The sequence below is a fragment of the Trachurus trachurus genome (assembly GCF_905171665.1).
Source record: "Trachurus trachurus genome assembly, chromosome: 11".
Lineage (NCBI taxonomy): Eukaryota > Metazoa > Chordata > Actinopteri > Carangiformes > Carangidae > Trachurus > Trachurus trachurus.
In genome coordinates, this window is record NC_139904.1 from 20572148 (window position 1) to 20586380 (window position 14233).

Sequence of the window (14233 nt, forward strand, 5' to 3'; positions counted from 1 at the left end):
CCTTTGAATGCGCTGAGCCTCTCTTGTTTTCTGTTTGTGTATGAGTGAGTGTGTGTGATAACAACAGCACAGAGCCTGTCTGTTTGATCCAAACAGTTATTACGGTCCCTTTCCCCCCGAAACCATGGTAACTGTAGGAGTGATGATGTCACTTGAGGATCCCCGAGCAGAGGAAGGGGGAAAAAAGCAAAGAGAATGAAACAAAACGAGAGAGAGAAGTAGATATGGTGGAGAAATGTGCAATATCTGTGCAGGATGCAGGATAGGAGAGGGAGGCGGGGGGGGAGGGAGTGTGTGTTTGTGGGGGGTGTAGTGGACACAATGAGTTGCAGAAACCAGGGTGAAAGAGTGAGGGGAATGCAGACAGGAGGGAAAGGGTATGGAGGTAGGGGTGGAGGAATGAATGGGGACTGAAGACATGGGAGCAAATACAAAGCAGGAGGCGAAAGGAGGGCTGAGCTGGTGAAGGTGTCTAAAGAGGGGAGCGAGGGAGAGGCAGGGATGGAGGCTGACAAAGGTTGACATTTGTGCATAAGAGGATAAATGAGGACATTAATGTTGCAGCAGGAAGTGCTGGGCGCTCAAGTCTGTGTGTGTGCTTGTTTGTGTTCAGCAGTATTTAAATGAGAAAACACGAGCCAGGGGGGCTGACAGACTCCCCACCGACCCCCCTTCCCCGAATTTCTTTTTCTTTTTTTGCAGGGAGGTAATAAATAAATGAGGAACATGTCCTCCAAAGTGTTCAACTCTTGTTTAGTGCATGTACATCCTCAGAGGCCTGCATGTGAATCAGTCCCCTGCCTTTGTTGCTCCCTGCTCTGTATCTGCCATGTAATTGTCAGAAGCAAAAACAAAGCTTCTGTTTGAAATACTGACACGCGGCAGTGATGCCTCTCTGCAACAACTGAAGATACATACACACACACACACACGCACAGCATCAATGCTTTTTTTCCCTAATTGAAGCAACACACAACAGCAGGCCGACTCAGGAATGCGTTAACATACAGTCGTCGGCTGTCATTTAGATATGAAGATGTACGGTGATGATGCAGTTTGTGGCAACCAACGTCCTGCTCCATATAACATGCCACAGCTTGTAGGTCCATAAGGCAGCAGCAGGTTCTTTGAAATGGTAATGATATCGTTTGAAAGTCCTGCTCTGTGGAGCCTGCACATCATCAGGCTCTTGTGGGGGTGGACGAGGGGGGAAGCAGGGAGGAGAGGGAGGGTGAAAAAAGTGGGGGTGGATGGGAGGTGGGGGGGTCTCTGCCTGTTAAAGCAGCAGAGCAGTAAGAACAGACGATGAACCCCTGCCTGGTTTCTACTGCTGACTTTCATAAGACAGTGTACTGCTAACTTGTGTGTGTGAGTGTGTGTTTGCATGTGACAGTCCAGTAGCTTCACTCACTTTTTAACACATCTAATGATCCAATGACCTGATTCAAGAACAGGGGGGGGAAAAAAGGACAATCAACCCTGAAAATGTTCTTAGATTGAGATACAGCATCAATAAACGGATAATCAATAACATCTCGCCCTGAACCACTGGTTTAACACAGCAAAGTGCTTTCAAACACTGATCTCAGGCTCAGAAGATCAAATATCAACCTGGTGCTGGAGTCCTAACATTATGAGGCCATCAGCATTTATCACCTGATCACCATCCGTGTCTGTATAAAGATGGTGAGATATTTCAGTCTGGATCAAACACCAGGGATGCACCGATCCACTTTTTTTTTTCAATTCTAATACAATACCAATCCTGATTCCATATGTTGTTGTTTTTACAATGCAATACAAAAAAAATTCACACTGCAGGCCTTGTAGAAATGGATCCCCTGAATATTTAGACCTGAGCTACAGCTAACTAAAAAAATTGAGAAAATGTCAAGTTTCCTGACCTTTTCACACCCCAAACTCAAAGCTATACAGCTTAACACTGAAGATGTTGGCAGCAGAGAAATGTAGTTTCTAAAAAGCAGACGTGGTGTTCAGCCTTGGGAGCAAGAAAGTTTGTTGAGAGGCCGTGTGCCCTCAGGATGGAGTCACGTCACCGCTCGGTGGAAAACACCCCAGTCTGCAAATCGTGGTATCTAAGTGCTGCCACCCACCCGTGTTCCTGACTGTCAAACCGCCTTAATATCTGATCCCTAAATGCATTCACGCTCACTAATTAAAGAGCTCGCCAAGATTTGGCTGAATCCAAAATGTTTTTTTGGGGGGGGTGGGGAATTCACTCAGATGTGAGTGAAGGTCGAGACTGCGGTCGTGACCCCGATCTGACATGATGGATCTGCTGCTCTACTTCTGCTGGCTCAACACATGAGAGATCTGATATCCATTAGTAAAGAGGACACACACGCACACACACACACACACACACACACAAAGTAGGCTACACAGACTCTCTCCTATTGCTATGCACACACACACACACCTACTTTGCCCATCTCTGTCTTTATTGCCTCCTTAGCGAGCAAAAGACTGGGCAGCACTTATGTTGCCGCCTCCTGCCAGGTTTGTAGACAAACAGTTGGACTTGCCTGCACACATACAGTATAAATGTGTGTGTTTGTGTGTGTTCTTGCAATATGAATTATTGAGTGTGTTATTTGAGGGACAGCTGGCTGTTGAACACATTAACTCCCCCAGTCAGTGCAGCCAGTTATGAGTCAGGAGCGCGTCGCTAAACAGGAGCGAAGAGGGAGCTGAGAGAATGTTAATGCAATTTCACGCTGACAGGAAATGATATTATAAAGTGTTTAAATAAGCCCTCCAGTCAGTTAACGGAAAATAAAATGAATCAATCTTCCCACCACAAACAGAACATTAAGTCATTGTTATTGGGCTGAACACAATCATAGTCTGCAAATAGATGAATCTGAGTGATGTTTGAAGTCTATAATAGAGTCACTTGTGAATTAGGAAAGAAGAAGCTACATCTGTGATTCATATTCTTTAAGTTATGCACATGCATTTGTTTGAGTTTTCACCACTTAATGGAGAAGAAGTGAGCCTAAAGTACAGATATTTGTGTTTGCGTTGTTTATCATAATTTAATCCAGTAATGGGCCATTTATGGGCGTTAAGTGGGGGGGGAAGAGAGAAGAACCCCCCCGCTGGTTGTTTCATATTCACCACAATCACCACACATCCCTCTAAGCCTCTTTCTGCACAGGTGGACCTGCTGTGCCGAGCCCCCTCCCAATTGTGCACACACCTGTGTCGCATCAATGAATGTGTGTGTCTGCGTGCGTCTGTGTGTGTGTGTGTGTGTGTGATGCCTCCCACCCCTGTTGGTAAATTTGGGTTCCTTCCTTCCAGCGCCACAGGGTGAGGGCAGGGTGCAGCCTTTAGGTCCCCACCTTCCTCTCCACAGGTGTTCCCACGCTGCCCTCGGATATGTTTTGTGTGTGTGTGTGTGCATGTGTGTCTACTTTAGGAGGTTTTATGAAAGCCCACCACGGATCTGAGACATCTCCATGGTAACAAGGGCCACTGGAGGGACATGGGAGTTGAGTAGGCATTAGAAGAAGAAGTAAGGGACACTTTGGGAATGGGAGCATGTTCATAGTTGTGTTTAGATGTGCACTCAGCTCGCACCTCTGAGCAAAAGTGGCTCGTTACACCATTAGCCGCTGCGAATGTCTGCAATCATCCTTTAACTTGCAACACCGTTGGCATGTACCGTAAAAGCACACATTATTTTGTGAGGCTTAAATGAGCCGTGTTGTGACTGTGAGGTAAATGTCAGCGTTTTTTCAGCCGGAAACCTTCGCCACAAGAATGTGACCGCGGGATACTGAGTAAATCAATATGGAAGCCGAGGGAGAGAGGCCGAAGGAGGGGGGTAAAAAGAGAGGGGATGTTACCGCGGGTGAAAAACCGAATGACAGCAGCAAAGGAGAGACAAGCAGGACAGAATGAGGAGGAGAAGGAGGTCGAGCAGTGAGTTAACGTTCCCTCCTGTCTGACCTTTGACACCCCACAGGCAGGTTCATCTATGTGTATGTGGGTGCGTTAAAGGCTGAGGCTGCAGCAGTCACTATTTCTGTCATTGTCAACAAATCAAACTTACTGTCTCAGTATTTCCTGACATCCTGTCTTTCCTGTCTCTGGCTTTTATCCCCAAACCCATTGGTTCTTCTTACTGAAGACTAATCTCTTTAAAAACACATCACAAATACACTGTGCGCTTTAAAATGTCTTTGTTATCTCTAAACGAGCTGGGCTCTGTAGTTTCTAGCAAACGCCCGGAGTGTATTTTGCATTAACTGGAGACATAAAATTGTATTTGAGGACCAAGACACATCAGGATTAGATTAAGACAATATTTGCCTCAGCCTTTTTGTGGGATTTGTTTACTGTAAAACTGTAGAATAAGTCCACTTTTTTTCCTTGAAGGGTGAGCTCACCTAAACCTTATGCAACATCCATATAACATGGCGGTGTCTGGGTATGAAAGAGTTTCATTAGCAGGCATTTAGAGACATGTGCTACTCAGACTTGTTTTGCAACTCCAGTGCAATAATTTGCTCAAACATAAAAAAGGCTTAAATCACTTCAATCAAAACTGCCAAAAGTGCCAGGAGACCTTTAAGTATAAACCAGAGAATACAGCCTTCATTCTTTCTCTTTTCGTCTTCAGGTGAAGTGAACCTTTACATTCTCTTGCACACACCCACCCACGCGTGCACACAAAGTGAAGACGTTTCTCACTCCTGCGTAGAAAGTAATTTTGCCTGACTCACAGAGAGGAGCGGACACAAAAGCATGAACACAAAGAGAGAAGGAGAAAGTAATATTTCAATAAAAGCATAATTTTACTACTTGAAAATCATGTACACAACAATAGAGAGTCAAAGTATCTGCCGAGCGTGAACAATAGGTATGTTTATATCCTGTGGATTACTGTTGTCTGTATTTTAGACTGACAGATGAAATATATTTTTAAACTCATTATCTGTTCTTTCACAGTGAAGACAGAGAGACAAATGTGGAATCAAAGCTTTTCTGAAAATGCTAAACAAATTGGGTTTTGTGTGGAGAATGCAGTCGATTCACTGCATTATGTGGGTATTCCACTAATTATAAAAAGCCTTCATCTGCTATGAGAGGCATCTCAGGAGACCTGTCCGCGCGTGTGTGTGTGTGTGTGTGTGTGTGTGTGTGTGTGTGTGTGTGTGTGTGTTTGTGTGTGTGTGTTTGTGTGTAGGTGGGTGCATTACAGACAGAGGGAGGGGCTCAGTGAAAGAGAGAGAATTACATCTGTTTTGGGTCAGCAAAAATACTTTATAGCCTTACTTAAAGAGGCAGTAATGAACCTGCCACAAGGCAATACACTCAAGTGGTACACACATACACACACACACACACACACACACACACACACACAATCTACACATGCAGTATGCAGACATATCATCTCATCAACTCAGCAGATCACATAGTATCCCCAGACACACACACTCACAGAAACACACACACGCTCACGCACACACCTGCGCACTATCCCAGCGTTCACCTCGTCCCCCTGCTGAGCTTTAAATATGCCCGAGATCATCAGAGATCATCAAGATATCTACATGATAACATTATCAATTATCCTAGCATCGTGTTGATTCAGCACACATTCCCCCGCTCGACTCACACTGAATGCTAATGAAGATGCAGATCAGTGTTTCAAAGTGTCGGCCCATCTTATCTCTTATCTACAGTAGCAGAGCGAGAGCTGGAGCGTGGGGCAATGCTGCCGCTCAGTGGTTTACACAGGGGCTGCACACACACATACACACACATAGACAGTCTGGCTGGAGAAGAGGTTGTGCAAGGTGACATCTCAGAGGAATCAAGTATTTGAGATCTGTGATATTTCCCTCACCAACAAGGTTTTGCACCTGCTTACAGACTACTGGTCAAACTGAAAGTAGTTTTGCTCGAACATATTTTTGACTCATTCAGTTTTTTCTTCTATCTTTGTGAGTGTGTCTGTGTGTGTGTGTGTGTGTGTGTGTGTGGATGATCTCGCCCACATTCTCAATATTTTATCAGTCGTCTCTGCGAGGCACACACAAGGCCGACCCTGTTAGGTTTTGTTTTAACCCATAAGGACCCACGGTGACACGGGTGTCACACCACCTTCAAGTGTCCTGGAAAGCCCCTTACACATATTTATGTTGAACTTTTAACTCATGAAGTCCCTAAGTGACATCTACTCAACATCCTGGTGCAGTCACATGACTCTCTGTGAATCTCTCTATCCATGACAACATTTCCAAGATGGTGGCCAGCAGAGTTGGCACATTTCACAGAGGCAACTACTTTTAAAAAGCTTGCTTTCTGTCAATAAAATAAGCCACCACCCATTTCACAATGCAAATCCTTTTATAACATGTCCCTTGTTGTATTTAACCTGTTCTGACCTCATTTTTTGAAGAAACTCATATAAAACAACTTAAGAAAATATTGCTGTGACATATACGTCACATCGGGCCTTAGCCTTAAAAAAGTCAGGAAAAATACCATGTGACGCCTATGTCACAATGAGAAAAATGGGAAAGAACTGCTCAATTAAATTAGGTGATTCAGGTATTTTGAATTAATATACTCTATGTTGTTCAATTTAAAACATAATTTAAAAATGTTAACATAAAAATAATGTCAAATTCAATCAATATTTAATAAAATGATATATCAGTCCGGAAATTGAACCACAGATTTAGCAGAGACACTCTTCTCAGTAAATGAACAAGATTTTAGTATCCCATGCTGGTCCCATATTAATGTAATTATGCTTTTTTGCTGTATTTTCTGTAATAAAATAGGATACAGTGTTCAGGATGCACTGACGATCATCAGACGTGCAATAGATGTTGTATACAGAACAACAAATACAGCAAAGAAGAATGAGAGTTTACATAAGAAAATATTAGGAAACAAATAAGAAAAGTTAACACAGTCAAACAGTCATGAACCAGGTTTGAGACAAGGGTTCTGGACTGCTGTACTGATGGGAGAGAGGGTCCCATGTGGTGCATTGTGAGAGAAGGACGTTTTACCCGGCTCAGTTCTGACGAATGGAATATGACCCAACAATCAGTTCTGTGAGTGGGTACCAATGTTTTGTGATTTCATAGTTAACAGAGATGATAAATAAGGAGACAATAACTGTGACAGGGCTTTAAAAATGGATAAAAACCAATGCTGTTTTCCCCTTACTGTTAGAAATGACCAGCCGACATTTTGATAAAGAGTGCCGTGATGAGTATTATATGAATCATTGGAAATTAAATGTAAGGCTGAGTGGTAAACAGCATCCAGTGGAATCAAAGTGGAACTAGCAGCTCTTCCATAGATGTCATCTCCATAGTCTAAAACAGAGAAAAAATAGTGTCTCCATTTTTTTTTCCTGTGGTGAGTAGGAAAACGGTGCTTATTTCTGTATAGAAAGCCAAGTATTGTTCTTAGTTTAGCAATGAGGGTGGTGATATGGTGCTTAAAATTAAGACAACTGTCCACCCAGATGCCAAGGTATTTGTAGTTGGAAAGAAAATTGTGGTTGCACAGCTTTTAAGGCTTCAGTAACTGGTTAAAGCCTTCAATATGAGGCAATATTCGCATTTCTATAGTGTTCGCCCTTTTTTGTTGTGAAACTTGTCTTAAAAAGGTGTTAATAGTAACCAGCAAATTTGTAATTTTGATATATGTTATGGAAATGCAAATAAAAGGTCAAATTTGTGTTACAGAGCAAAAGAAAATGTTAAGCCCATTTATTTTCAAGTGAAAATTTAAGATACCAAAAACGCCCGATGTGACATATATGTAACATTCCAGATCTCTGACAATAGGTGGTGCTATTTCAAAAAAAACTTCAAAAATGTGTTCCATGCATTCCACTTGGTCTGTGTTTCACCCCACTTAATTTTCCTTCAAGGATAAATGGGTCTGGGTTCTTATGGGTTAAAAGCTGAGTTTGCTCAGGCAGACTGTAGCTATACCGCGCTGGTTGTAATCTGTCACAACAGACTTCTTTATAGGGCTAAACTCTGCCCCGCTCCACTCCTGACCGACCGCCTCCGCTCTAATCAAGTCACGCTGAGAGATCATCTCTAGCTGGGCCTGGAAATTTACACCCTGCCAAGATAATAGTGACAACGTTTACAGTCTGTCAGTGTTTCTGGATGAGTCCTGACTTTTGTCTGACGTCTGTGAGATAGAGGTGGTCTCAGAGTAAACAATCATTCCCTATACTGGCAGCAGCAGTGGGGTAACTTCTATCCATATGTCCAACTGCAGTATCATGTTATCAGTTCTATATTCTTGTCATTTCATCTTGCTAATCTGTATAGTTTTTGATTTGAAAGTCTTTCAGTGAAGAAATCAATAACAACGAAATGGCTGAAGAGGGAGGCACCTAGTGTAGATGAATGGACTGATATTGTGTACAGCATCTTTGTAATGGAAAGAATTACTTTTAATATACAGTAAGAACACAAAAAGAGGTATTTATTGATAATTGGCAAAAATGGATTACATATGTCTCTACCATAAAATCGGATTTCAGGTAATCTTAGACTGGACTATGAGAATACTTTTATACTTTTCTCTTTTGGCTTTTTTTTTCTCTCACTTTCTTGATTGGAGGTCCCCTTATACGCTTTTACTTTCCCCTTGATATTTTTGTTCTCGTCTATAGGTCTTCATGTTGATTGTTTGACTGTTTGTTCGTTGTACATGTAAAATCAAAAACCAATAAAAAGTAAATGACAAAAAAAAGAAAGTCTTTCAGTGTTCTCACTTTGTCTCCTTGTTTCTGTAAATCAGCTCATGTAATGTGCTGTAGGTAACATGGATGTAACTTAACCCCTTAGCTAAAACAAAACAAACAAAAAAAACAGCTGTTCATAATTTCTCTTCAATTTTGAAATAAAATGTGAGAATTCATGTAAATGTCCTCTCATTTGCCAGCATAGGAGCTCAGAAGAGAAAAACATAATTACATTTCAGAGACTCTATTTTGGTTTCAGGGTCACTCCAAATGCCGGGACACCTCTCACTGCTACATCAGCCAAAAAAAGAGAAAAAAAAGAAAAGAAAAACCTGACAAGTGAGGACGCACTGAGGACACACAGTGAGCACCTTGCAGGTGAAGCGGGACAGGAGTGCTCTTCACAAGCATCGAGTGTCACTGAGAGATACAGACACTCCACTTTAAAACCTGTCAATTACTCTTTTCATGTCAAGACGGCCTATTTCTGATGAATGAGAGCCACAGGAAGGATAACTTCACCTTCACCTGATCCATCTAGAACAAGAAGCTTCTTTTCATCCAGGTAAAAGAATAAAAAGTCAAAGAATAGAAAAGCTGCCTAATTTTAATTCCCCAGAGACAACAGAGCTGCTGCTAGAGATGAGCAGATCAAGTTCTGAACACCAAAGAGAATAGAAGCAGTAGCCCCACATGATGAATAATGAAGCAATGATGTGAAAAAAGTGCAGCGTGTAAAAGACGTTCAAAGAGAATAACAACTCACACTTAAATAACACTTAAATCTGTATGAGTCAGTGTGTTTTCTCTGCTATGTTTTCAAGGGAAATCAAATGACACTTTGTTTCTGCGTCATCATATGTATCTGCAATCTGAATCACGCGTTGACCTTCGAGGAGAAATCAAAAAATGAAAGGGAGAAGTTTATATTTCATCTATTTGCTTTCATGTCATGGTTCAGAAGAGAGCCATGTAAAAGCGTTACTGCTCTTCTGAAGGTATTTCCATGATCTTCAAATTCTCTTTCAAATATCTGGATGAAAAAACCATTATGTTTCTTACATTTTTAACTAGGATTCTCAAGTTGTGCCCTATTTTTCTGATTAAAATCAAGCCAGTACCTGCAAATGACATAGCTTTGCATTACTGATATAATATGAACCAAATTTTGGAAATGTTATTATAAAGTTATAAATGTAAGTATAAAAGTAAGTATATTGACAGTAGTATTATTTCATAATTACATACCAATTGTTCTTGTGTTGCACAAAAACCGCAATAGGCTAATACACAAGATGCACAAACTGAAGAGACTGGGCTGAATACAAAATAATAGTTTACAGGAATACTGTAATTGAATTTGACTGAGAACCTATTATACTGTACTGTATATCCACTTTATATACTCTAAATAACTACTGTACATTAACTCACTCCAGAGTTGTTAAACTCGCGCCACCAGAGGGACCACACTGGATCTGTAGACTGCAATGCACACATAGCCTACCTCATACTGCTGATGTCCATCCGAGCATGGGCCGATGCAATTTTAATAGCTTGTAAGTTCTTCAGATGGTGGGGGTCTACGGTATGAAGTAAATCATAGTGATTAATTTGAACAACAGAATAAGAAGAAAAAAGGGGGGGGGGGGGGGGGGGGGTTAAACAAATGCAGAAATGCTGTCATACCTGTGATAATTACCAAGGTCTATCTGCCCACGTAGCTGAACAGTCAATGACCACAAGGAACTTTACTTTATATATGGAGGATAAAGAACATGATGACCACAGGAATCGATCCCTGGCTCAGCATAGAGACCGTGGTCAATAAGTAAAGTACTCAGATCTTCACCTCAGCAAAACAGGATATTTGGCCAGAGCTCTTATATCCTTTGTGCATGAGGACATCAACTGCCCAGACATTGAGGTACAGTTAGTAGGTTTTTCATACTACTGTCAAAATACTAAAGGCCCCAAAATGAACCTGATACATTAAAGGAGTCATCACCTGGTTTTTTTATGTATCCAATCCCCCTTAAATTGCTTTGAATCAGTTCTTAAAACTTATTGGAAACATTTGAAAAAAAAAAAAAATTCAAACATAGAGCTTGTTATGACACTTTTTCATTATGGCAACTTTCTCTCGTGAGAGTAAGCGCAAGGTTTTGACTGGTCCGGATGTTCATTGTATTAACATAACATTAACATTAATGTACTACAGGCTAGTAGATGGATGGCTTTTGTTTTTGACAACAAAGATTCAATAGAGTTAGCCTAACTTACAGGGTCCTCCAGTGAGGTAAAGTCAGATTGTTTTATAAATAATTTTATAAGAATTCTATTATACATTTTGATTTGGCAGCTGTTTGTATAGAACTGGCTTAAAATCTGTACTATTAGAAACTTCAGTTAAAATATTGTAAAAACACTTTGAGAGTCAATCAGCCTTTACAAATTATAGACCTCCTCAAGATTTACACGTTTGTGATTACCTGTCAACAGTTGAGATGCCTGGGAAGTCGGCCATCTTGCCTGCAGCCGGGTAGGCTGCTCCTGATTTTGTCTGCACCTTGGGAAAATGAACTGCTAATGCCATATTTTAGGCTGAACAGCTAATTAGCTTGTCAGTAACTGAAAAATACCTCACAACAGATAATGCCATTACAGACAATATGGTTCCCTCTCTCTTCAGTAGCTCAGCTATAGCTAAATTCTGTTAATTTACTTTTTGTCTGTTTCCTCACTGATGCTCAAGTAAACGTCGTCAATAACACATACAACCTAACGTTTTCCTTTCCAACTGACAAAAATGATAAAATGACATCGTGTTACTGACTGCACAATGAGTTACAATCTTTTGTTCAAAGGCTACTGGCAATATTGCTAACTGATGGGTTATTGAGTCAGTTCACTGACTTATCTCTTTTTGTGTTCTTGTTGTAATGTTTTAGAAATTAACATTATATTTTAATCTTATGTGGCATAAGGCTAATCATGGCTAGGGTTAGTGTTAGAAACAAAAAATATTATCCAGAGAGCTACCATATATTTAAAACTTGTGATTTACTTCTTTAACTCATCATTTGTGTATAATTTAATAAATGAATACCTAACAACCTAACATGCAACTAAAGCATAACGACACAGGTTTTGCTTTCCATGTTGCAGTGGTTGATTTGTCCACAAGGGGGCAGCAGAAGCTCTCATATTTCTTTAACATATCAGTCGGGTACACTAAGCAAAAAAATCCTCATCCTTTCCTCCTGTTGCCTCGCAGTCGCTCTCGTCTCTTTTGATCATTGTTCGCTTTGTTCCTCTTGGCTCACTCTATCTTTAGAGCACAACACTGCACATGCTGTTGTTCATCTATTTATTGAGGATTAGAAACATGAAAAACATACCAAAAAAGCTTTTGAAAACATGAAATAATCTTACACACTGAATAGCAAAAGATTTATATAAACCATTGAAAACACTAAGGCTACTGTAGTAAACCTCTATGAAACCTTTATGCACAATATCCTCAGCGGTCGCTGTCGTTGGCACCATTCTAGGAGAGTTATGTTCACATGTAGTTGTTCGTTTTGTGCATGTGTGAGCAGTAACCTGAGCTTTGAGAATTTGTTATTTACATAAAGGTGTGAATATGTGGCTGCAGCGACTACACTGTGATTTGTGTGAGCATTGTGATGCACCCATATCTTGGTTTGATTGAGTGTGGTATACAAAGTTGTTCCAGTTCTTGTTTTCAAGCTCCATGGATCAGGACCAGGGGCTGTGTTGTCCTCTGGGTATAAATGTATGGGGGAGGTCAGGGTATAAAACTGGATGATGGATGGATGGATGGATGGATATATTTTCTATAAATCACTAATAAAGAGATAGAGTCATGATGGACGGATCATTGGATTGGTTAGATTATGACAGATGTTTGTGCGTTTGAGTTTCCAGATGCTGGGTCAGATTGGGTGGAGGCCTGGTCAGGAGAGCGGTGGAAGGGATCGGGTGCTGACCGGGCTGTACTTCATCCTGGATGATGGTGATGGAGGGGGCTGAGTCAGATGAGGTGAGGAGGGGGATGGACGGATGTGTCCACTCTGGTACTCTCTCCCATTCCAAAAGTGCTCCGAGTCCCGATCATGAGATCGACCTCTGGGCGAGCGCATCTGAGGTGGAGTGGAAGCAGAGGTTGGCATGCATCTGTACTGGGCGGGAGAGTGATGGGAGGATGGATGGTAGGTGGGAGAAGAGTAGAACCCAGGTGCAGAATGACGAATGGGTGATGGGTGGCCACCAAGTGAGGGGTGACGGCCAGGTGAGGGGTGGCGACCAGGTGAGGAGTGCCTCCCAGACAAGGGCTCACGGTTAATAGATGGATGGTCCTTGGTGTGTCTGGGTGATTTGGGTGACTTGGGCACCTTGGGTGACTTGGGAATCTTGGATGTTTTGGGCGATTTGGGCGATTTGGGTGATTTGGGTGTCTTGGGTGTCTTGGGTGATTTGGGAATCGGATGGGAGGAGGAATAAGAGTTTGCACAGTGAGTTTGGGGGGCATGGATGGGAGAGGTGGGGTCTCCATTGTTGGCAACCTTGTAGAGGAAGACGTCATACTGAAGGGGCGGGTTGGCGTCTGAGTGGCGCTTTGCCTCTTTAGGGAGAAGCACTTCCAGGCCAATAGTGACTCCATCCTGATGTGAAAATATGGCAAGTAGAGAAAGATGCAACAATGCAGGGAGAGTCAAAGAGGCAACACAATGAAACAAAGCTGTACAGAGATAAAGGGCATGGATGGATTATGAGACAATGGGCCCCTGGGCACACAGATAAAACAGGTTATGCTACTTGGGGGGCAGTGGAAACCAGCTGTGAATACAACACTGACCTGTTTCATTAAGGCAATATTGCAAACAGTTTATTATTTATAAATCCTGCACATATGGAGCAACATGATTTAAAAAAAAATCTTAGCTCTGTTTTGGTCTCCACCAACTCCTGAGGGAAATATTTGATTCTTAAGCTGCTGATCTGTCCACTGTGTTTACCAGATAGAAATCACTATACGTGGAGCTGAGTGGGGTAATTATTCACTGTGAGTTTATTACCAGAGATCAGATATAAGAAGTGATGTTCACCGTTGTTAAATACAAACATGTTTTTTTATAGCCACGTCAATCATAACTCTCAGGGTTTGACATTGGCTGTTCAAGCTAGAGATGTGTAAATTAGAGGGTACACTCCTCTCCACAGATACATCAAGTATAATGTGTTCTATATACAACACTTTAAAGGAGACAGTTATCTTTTTGTCCGTTTTTACTTTTTTCTTATAGATCTCTCTTATATAGTTTCAGTTGGTTGCATTAGATTTTTATTGTCCTATATTGTAATGTTAAATATTGTCTGATTCTCTTTTCTATGTGAATAAAATTCCCTTTCCCAAACTAATTTTTGTTCTAGGATTAT